Here is a 9,859-nt window from a genome sequence, read left to right as displayed (position 1 = left end):
GACGGATCGGGCTCGGGCTCTGGAGTCAGGCATATCGATGATCAGACGAGGGAGTTCAACTCATTTGAAATTACGTGTATTATCATTGATCAAACTCCTATGATCTATGACACAAGAGGTTGGGTGCATTCCACACCGAGATGGTGGCCATGATAGGGGCGCACACGATGACATTCAGGGAGTTCCTAGCTTGTGAAGCTCCAAACTATCATGGGGATCGAGACCCCATTGCTAGCAGTAGGTGGTTGGATGATGTCGCCAACGCCTTTCACACCAGCCGTTGTCCCAAGGGGGACAAGGTCTGACTTTCTTCCTGCCTTTGGAAGGACAGGGCGCGTGATTGGTGGGGGACGTTGGACATGCTATTGGAGATGATGCCGCTCTTGATGCAATGACTTGGAGTGATTTCTCAGCCAGGTTCAGGGTAGAGTTTGCACCTGTGATTGAGGTGAAACAACTTGGGAGGGAGTTCTAGGATCTTCTAAAGACGATCGAGACGGTGACGAAGATCACCGATATGTTCAGGGAGAGGGCCCTTCTTGTTCCGCAGTATGTGGCGGACAAGGAGATGAAAAAGGACCGGTATCATAAGATGTTGAGGAAAGATATTCGGTAGTTTGTGAGCCGATCCAGCTGCCAGACACAGGAGGATATGATTACGAGAGAGAGAGAGAGAGAGAGAGGAAGAGGAAAACAGATGCGACATCTGGCGTGGAGGGTTCGAGACAGAAGGCCAAGGTAGATTCCCAAGGGTAGGTCCAGTAGGGCCGAGGCCGCTGCATCAAATGTGGTAGGACGCACGAGGGGACATGCAATGCGGGTAGTTCGGGCTGCTTCAAGTGCGGCCGAACTGGTCATGTTAGCAGGGATTGTATTGCCACCTCCACCACCATGTCAGTATCTGATCTAATTTGCTTTCAGTGCTATCAGAGGGGCCACAAGAGGTCCCAGTATCCAAGTTTAGCTGCAACAGGATAGGTGGCGGCTCCTGCTACTGCTACATTGAGGATTACTGATGGGCGTCATGGCCGGGCAGAGGCGCCAGTGGCAAAGAGCAGAGCCTTCCAGTTGACCGCAGAGGAGGCACGTGCAGCACCCGACGTCGTGGCGGGTATGTATCTTCTCCTTATCTCTTTTTTATACTGATTATTGCTCATGTTTATGTGTTTTATTATAGGATCGTTCCTTGTGAATGATATATTTGCTCTATTATTATTTGACTCAAGGATACCCGATCTTTTGTATTGCTCGTGCTTAGCAAGCGATTTGTTGGAGCTCTGGGGGAGCTGTACTGTCCTCTTGATGTAGAGATCATGGATGATAGGACGACACAAGTTGTGAGGGTTCATTAGGGATATACACTGCAGTTGTTCGATGACTAGTTTTCTATGGATTTAGTCCTTATTCCCCTACGAGGGAATAAGGTTATCGTGGGTATGGACTGGTTGAGCCCCAATCGGGTAGTGATCGATTGCGAGCAGCAGCTTGTACGATTTCGGACCCCAAGTGGGGGAGGTTTGGTGATTCAAGGCGAGAGGCCGCAGGGTGGACCGACATTGTGCTCAGCAGCAGGAGCTAGGCACTACCTTTAGCAGGGTAGCATAGGTTATGTTGCCCATGTCATGGATACCTAGTATAAGGGTAAGGCGATAATGAATGATGTACCGATCATACGGGAGTACCTGGACGTATTCCCAGAGGAGTTGCCTGGGATACCTCCAGAGAGGTAGGTAAAGTTTAGGATTGACCTAGTTCCTAGTACGACTTCGATAGCTAGGGCACCATATTGGTTGGCTCCTCCCAAGATGCAGAAGTTGTCTACATAGCTTCAGTAGCTGTTAGACAAGGGAATTATCAGGCCGAGCAGTTCGCCATGGGGAGCCCCGATCCTGTTTGTGAAGAAGAAGGACGGGTCACATTGGATGTGCATTGAATTACCAGGAGCTGAATAAGGTGACGGTGAAGAACCGTTATCCCCTCCCAAGGATTGATGATTTATTTGACCAGCTTCAGGGTGGATCTTGGTTCTCCAAGATTGATCTGCGATTGGGTTATCACCAGATGCGAGTCAGTGATGAGGATGTGCAGAAGACAACCTTTCGAACTCGCTATGGTCAGTATGCGTTCATGGTGATGCCGTTTGGGCTCACCAATGCTCCTGCCACGTTCATGGATCTCAAGAACCGCGTGTGTAGACCGATGTTCGACTGATCAGTGATATTCTTCATCGATGATATCTTGGTTTATTCCGAGACTCAGGAGCAACATGAGGAGCACCTGAGGGAGGTGCTTGAGACACTGAGGAGGGAGAGAAGTTTCGCAAAGTTCTCCAAGTGTGAGTTCTGGTTGCGTGAGGTGCAGTTTATGGGGCACCTTGTCAACCAGAAGGGTATTCTAGTTGATCCGGCCAAGATAGAGGTCAGGATGCAGTGGGAGGTTCCGAGGTCTCCATATGAGATTTGGAGTTTTCTTGGTCTGGCTGGTTATTATCGAAGATTCATCCAGGATTTCTACAAGATTGCTGTTCCCTTGACCCAACTGACCAAGAAGTCGGTGGCATTTAGCTGGGAGCCTGAGTTGCAGGCAACCTTCAATATTTTCAGACAACGATTATGCGAGGCACCGGTTCTGACTTTGCCGGAGGGTATCACCGATTTCATGGTTTACTGTGATGCTTAGATCACACGTATGGGTGCAGTGCTGATGTAGCGAGGCCATGTGATAGTGTATGCTTCGAGGCAGTTAAAACCTCATGAGGCGAACTACCCGACGCATGATTTGGAGGTGGGGGCTGTGGTTTTTACCCTCAAGATTTGGCGGCATTACCTCTATGGGGTTGGTTGTACCATTTACACGAACCACAAGAGCCTGAGGTATCTAATAGACCAGCTGAATCTGAACATGAGACGTCGTCGGTGGTTAGATGTGGTGAAGGACTGCGACTGTGAGATCCTCCGCCACCCCGAGAAGGCCAATGTAGTGGCTGATGTGCTCAGCCGTAAGGCATTGGCGGCTCCGATACGAGACATATGTCTGAGGATGATAGTGATTACTCTGTTGCTGGAACGGATCCAGGAGGTGTAAGTGGCCTTATTCGATTTTGACAGTCATGTGTTGTTGACCCTGCATCAGAGGATTTGGGTTCCTTACTGGGGCAGGGTGCAGTAGGTTCTGATGGAGGAGGCCCACAAGTCTTGGTTCTCCATCCATCCCGAGGCGATGAAGATGTACCAGGATCTTCGCCCTGATTATTGGTGGCCCTACATGAAACGGGACATAGCTTGGTATGTGGAGCGGTGCTTGACTTGCAGGAAAGTCAAGGCCGAGCACCAGCAACCTCACAACAAGATGCGATCGTCGGATATTACATTATGGAAATGGAAAGATATCATTATGGATTTCATCACGAAGCTTCCCAGGACCGCACGTGGAGTAGATTCGATTTGGGTCATCGTGGATCGGTTGACCGAGAGTGCTCATTTCCTCCCGATCCAGGAGAGTATACCGGCTCAGAAGCTAGCTGAGATCTATATTCGCGAGGTGGTGGCATGTCACAGAGTGCCAGTTTTGGTTATGTCAGACCGCGATGTTCACTGCACTTCCAGGTTTTGGAAGCAGTTTCATGACGAGATGGGTACTCGTCTTCACTTCAGCACAACCTTTCACGCTCAGACTGATGGGCAGAGTGAGAGGACGATCTAGGCTCTCGAGGATATGTTGCGCGCATGTGTATTGGATTTCAGCAGTAGTTGGGATACGTTCTTCCATTAGCAAAATTTTTGTATAACAATAGTTATCATGTCAGCATAGATCGACCTCCCTTTGAGATGCTCTATGAGAGGAAGTGTAGGACCCTAATCTATTGGGGCGAGGTCAGTCAGAGAGTCGCCGGGAGTACTGAGGTGGTACTCAAGACCATAGAGAAGATCCAACAGGTCTGGAGCGGGATCCAGACTGCTCAGAGTCGGCAGAAAAGCTATGCCGACAAGCGCCGTTCAAACCTAGAGTTTCAGGTAAGGGATATGGTCCTCCTGAAGGTGTCACCATGGAAAGGTGTGATCGATTCAGTAAACATGGCAAGCTGGGCCCTAGGTACATCAGTCCTTTTAGAGTTTCAGATTGGGTGGGCCGTATGGCCTATCATTTGGATCTTCCAGCAGGGATCAACCAGATCCACAAAACTTTTCATGTCTCCTAGCTGCGGAAGTGCTTAGTGGATGATTCCGCAGTTGTGCCTTTAGAGGATATCTAGGTGGATGACAACCTGAACTACATTGAGAGACCCATGGAGATTCCGGATCTCAAGGCAAAAACTTTGAGGAAAAAGATTGTACAGTTAGTGAAGGTGCGGTGAATGCACCACAAGGGGTCAGAGGGGACTTGGAGCCAGAGGAGGAGATGACAGAGCATTACCTAGAGTTATCTGAGGCAGTAGACTTCAAGGACGAAGTGTGAGACAAGTGGGGGAGAATTGTAACACCTGGTTCCTGGTACACATTTAATTTATAATTTATCCATGTTTATAGATCAACTCGACGAGTTGGAAGCCCCAAACTTGTCGAGTAGAGATTATCAGGACCACATGATTTAAGCAACCTACTAGACGAGTTGAGAGGCCTCAAGTCGACGAGTAGATTGGTTGGGATGCAACCCTAATTTCAAGGGTTTTGCACCCTATTTAAAGGACTTAATCTCTTCCCACCAGGCCTCATCAGCCCCCCTGAAACCCTAAATTGTAATGTGAGCCCTTTTGTTGAGAAATTTGATGTTTTGAGTGGATTTTGTGTGTTCTTGTGCTTAGTGAAGGACTTGGAAGAACTAGAAGGTCATTGAGCTTGAGGAGAAGCACTAGATCTGGGATCTCGTCCATATTTGGCAACTTTCTGAGGTAAAAAGTCCCTAACTTGATGATTAATAGCTTAGATATCTCTTAGTCTTCTTTTATGGGTCTTTTTGACCCCATTGATGGAAGCATGATAAACTTTCATAGTCCTGATGCTACAAACTCCCATTTCGAGTGCTATTTGGTCCTTAGATTCATAAAAAGGGTCTTAAAACCGTTTTTGTCCAAGAAAAGACCATGTCCATAGAAGTAGGTTGCTATGTCTCGAGATTGGGTCCATTTGAGGCATGCAAAGCCATAAAGTTGTTGACTTTACAGAAATATGTCATGGAAACAATTTAGATCTATATTCTGAAACCTTAGATCTGAGGAAAAGGCTGAATAGACTAAAAATGTGAGGAACTCGACGAGTTTATAGAGAAAATCGACGAGTTGGTTTGAAACTTCTTGATTCTATTAATGGAACTCGGCGAGTCCATAATTTAACTCGACGAGTTGTACTAGGAAAGTCCCGTTCCTGTTGAGAAGGAGGAACTCAGCGAGTTGGAGGAAAACTCGGCGAGTTAGATTGTGATTTCACGATTCTGTGATTGATAAGAACTCGACGAGTTGAAGGGTAAACTTGATGAGTTTGTTGCATCCGATTATCTCACGCCTCTAATTAAACCATACAACATGATTCAACCATTTGTAGTAGGCATTATATGGAGAAGTTTGGTTTCCAAGGTTGATATTAAAGGTGTGGGTAAAGAGATGGCCAAGTACCAAAATGATTTTTAGTTCAGGGTTGATGTGTTCGAGGGTGATGAGGTTGTTTTACACAACGCCAATAGGGTGCTGAGTGAACACCACATTGATGGGTCTCTTGAAATGCTTACAGTGGATTTCTCGAGTGCCTTTTACATGGTGGATAGATTGGCCTTAATTCAAGTGGTTAGAAGGATGTCCCGTTCTATTTCTTTGTGGGTGGATTTCTTATATGGGTAAGCAAGGAGACTTTACATTGGATACAAGCATATGTGGTCTATCACTGGGGTGCAACAAGACGACTCCTTGGGACCTCTTATTTTTTCCATTATTTTGCATCCGCTAGTGCATAAGATTATAGAAACTTTCAAGCTCCTTATCCATGCTTGGTATCTAGATGATGGGACTATCATTAGAGATCCAAAGGAGGTGGATAGGATGTTGAACATTATTCAGGCTCAGAAGGGTCAACTATAGCCACTGATCTCCTACGTCGTAAGGGTCATCTATAGCCACTGATCTCCTACGATTTATCACTACAGTGGTTAATTTATGGTTAGCGAGGATATGTCTATCTATTTTAGCAGAGTTTGTTGCATCCACTTCTCTCACGCCTCTCATTAAACCAGACAATGAGATTATGCCAATTACAGTAGGCACTATATGGAGATATTCGGTTTCCAAGGTTGCTATGAAATGTGTGGGTAAAAAGATGGCCAAGTAGCTAAATGATTTTCAGTTAAGGGTCGATGTGTATGCGTGTGCTGAGGATGTGTTACACAATGCCTATAAGGTGTTGAGTGAACATCATGCTAATGGGTCTCTTGCAATGATTACAGTGATTTCTCAAATGCCTTTTACCTGGTGGATAGATCCACCTTACTTAACGAGGTTCGGAGGATACGCCCTTCTATTTCTTTTTTGTTGGATTTCTTATATGGGAAAGTATCGAGACTTTACATTGGATACAAGCATATATGGTCCTCCATTGGGATGCAGCAAGGTGACCCCTTGGGACCTCTTATTTTTTCCCTTGTTTTTCACCCAATAGTGCATAAGATTAGAGAAAATTGCAAGCTCATTCTCTATTCTTGGTATCTAGATGATGGGACTGTCATTAGAGATTCAGAGGAGGTGGCTAGAGTGTTGAATGTATTCGGGGTCGAAAGGGCTAACTATAGCCACTGATCTCCTACGTCAGAAATGTCAACTATAGCCACTAATCTACTATGTGCTATCACTGCAGCTGTTAATTTATGGTTAGTATGGAGATGTTCGTCTATTTTGGTAGAGTTTGTTGTATCCACTCATCTCATGCCTCTCATTAAACCAGAAAACGGGATTTTGCCAATTATAGTAGGCACTATATTGAGACGTTTGATTCCAAGGTTGCTATGAAAAGTGTGGGTAAAGAGATGGCCAATTACCTAAATGATTTTGAGTTTGGGGTCGTTGTGTCCGGGGGGTGCTGAGGTTGTGTTACATAGTGTCAATAGGGTGTTGAGCGAACACCATGCTGATGGGTCTCTTGTAATGCTTAAAGTGGATTTCTTGAATGCCTTTAACTAATGGATAAATCAGCCTTACTTCATGAGGTTAGGAGGACGTGCCATTATATTTATTTATGGGTGGATTTCTTATATGGGCAAGCAACGAGACTTTACATTGGAGACATGCATATATGGTCCGCCACTGGGGTGCAACAAGGTGGTCCCTTGGGACCACTTCTTTTTGCCCATGTTTTTCACCCAATAGTATTTTGTGAGACAAGGGGACCAAATCTTGACCACTCATCTTGAATAATCTAAGGCTAGAATAAGACATATTACACCACAAGGAAGCACACGGAGGCGGTGACATTTTCACAATTAAATGGAAATTCAAGACTAGAATAAGGACGCGGAGGGGCAGTAAGGAGATTTTACTTTCTATTTCATTCACTTCACCAAAACACTTTATATCCTCTTTAATCTTCTTCATTCTGATCGACTAAACCCTAAGTAACCTCGATACGAACACCAAAATTCGTCTTATTCAATCTCGATCATCAACATCTTCTGCTTTGTTGTGATTCAGATTTTCAACATTGTTATTTTGATTCTAAAATCAAATCAAGTTCTCGAGCATCAACATTCCTAAATCAAACGAAATCGCAGTTTGGTTTTACAACAAATGGGTCATTTAGAATCGGATTCATAGTTTATATCTAGAGTTAATCTAGGTGACGTATAATACTATAATTTCTTCTTAATTTTATAGCTGTAAGAGATTTTTAGTTAAAATATGCTAATTATTTCTTGATAAAACCCTAAAAATTGATTATGATTCATTATCATTTTGATTTTCAACATTCTGATTCATATTCTGATCTTGAATCGTGATTACATTTTGCTTTCATCGATTTAATGTTCATTCATGATTAAACTTTGTTTCCAATCTCTCAAGAAAAACACGAAGAAATTGATTCTGATTCTTATTCTAAAAACTATGATTTCATTCAACCAAATCAATGCTCAGGTACACCAGTTTGATGTTTTTTTCTAATCAAGCATCAATCGTGGCTCGTTCTGCTAAAATTGATTGTAATTCTAGCTTTGCTTTGTGTGATGATTCATCAGAAGTAATTGATTCTCAATCAAAGGCTTCAGATCTAAGTTTATATACAAAAAACTTCCCCTGATGACTTAAAAGATCTAGAACATGAGGAAATTACATCTATTGCAGGTATTTTAGGTTTCAATAATTGATAAATTAAGTTTTATCTCCTTGTAATGTCTTAATAATATTGGATTTTCTTATTTGATGAATTACAAATTATTTTAGAAGTAGATTTGTTCATTAATGACATGACATGGTACTAAATGTGTATAATATGGGCTGATATGTTAGTATTCCAGATATTCTTATATGATTTTGGTATTTAATTGAATCTCTTGTATGTTGTAAAGCTTTAGAATGCTACTAATATTTGATGTATGTAGTTAATTTAAGTTACTTTTTTTTTCATATTCATCACAACAAAACACTAAAATGATCACAAAATGAATCATTCTACACAATCAGATTCTGATTATATACATGATGAATCTCCACTTTGCAAAACATGAAGTTTTATAATTCCACTAAAGTCTATATATTCTGGAATGTTTTTATGTGATATTCTAATTCTTATATGAAGTATAATGTAGGTTTTAGTTGAATACCATGTGTATTTTAGATTGATATTTATTTTATATATAATTTTGATTGTTATTATGCTATATTTTAACTATTATAATTATTATAATGTATGTTCTAGTAAAATATTTTATATATTTTGAAACGTTATTACATGGTATCTTGTTAGTTTATGAATTGAAATATGCGTTTTAATATAAAATTATATAAATTACGCTTGCTTTTATGTGTTGTTATAAAAATTCAAAACCCTAGAAAACAGAATCACTAAACATAATTTTCATCTATTTCTGAATCAACACGTTTTTCATGATTATAATTTGTTTCAGATTTCATCACAATAAACACTAAATCGGACATAGAAATGCTTCATTCTATAGATTTATAATCGGATTATACACCTGATCATTCTCCAATTCACAAAACATGTATTTATTTTTTCTATATTTCAACTATAACTTGGTAATAAAAGTATTCTGATTTACATAGTTAGGGGTTATGATATAGTTATTCTGATTTATAAATCACCAACAATTCAAGCATTTGTATTCTACATGCTCATGAGTTATCCTTGATTTTGATTCTGATTATTCAATGATTATGATTTATGAATTTTTTTAAGAAATTATGTACTCCAACTACATTTAACAATCACTTTATAACATCATAATTTTTTTCTAGGTTTTGTAAGATGTTACATGTGTTTGGTCTATAATTTAATCTGATATGTTATTGTTATTTTTCTTATTAATTGATTATTCTAGAAAAATATTTAAGAAGTTGATGTTTCATAAGTTGATATTCTAGGTATTCTGATATGATTTCATATGTCAGTTCATAACTTTATTTTATTATATGATATAGTGTTTTATAACATTGAAGTCTAATTGTTTACGATTTCTTTAGAGTTTATGATATAGGTTTATTGTATATATAGGTTTAGCTATGAATTTTAGAATTTTCTGAGATGTTATAGGTGTCTGAACTATAATAGAATCTTAGATATTATTGCTATTTTGTTGATTATTTAGATATTGAAGATGTTGGATTAGATGTCTAAGCCCATAACTATAATTGGTATAAACTTGAATT

The sequence above is a fragment of the Lactuca serriola genome, chromosome 6 (genome assembly GCF_051521515.1).
Source record: "Lactuca serriola cultivar US96UC23 chromosome 6, Lser_US96UC23_V15, whole genome shotgun sequence".
NCBI lineage: Eukaryota > Viridiplantae > Streptophyta > Magnoliopsida > Asterales > Asteraceae > Lactuca > Lactuca serriola.
The sequence above is the reverse complement of the archived record's forward strand: the minus strand, read 5'-3'. Positions refer to the sequence as shown.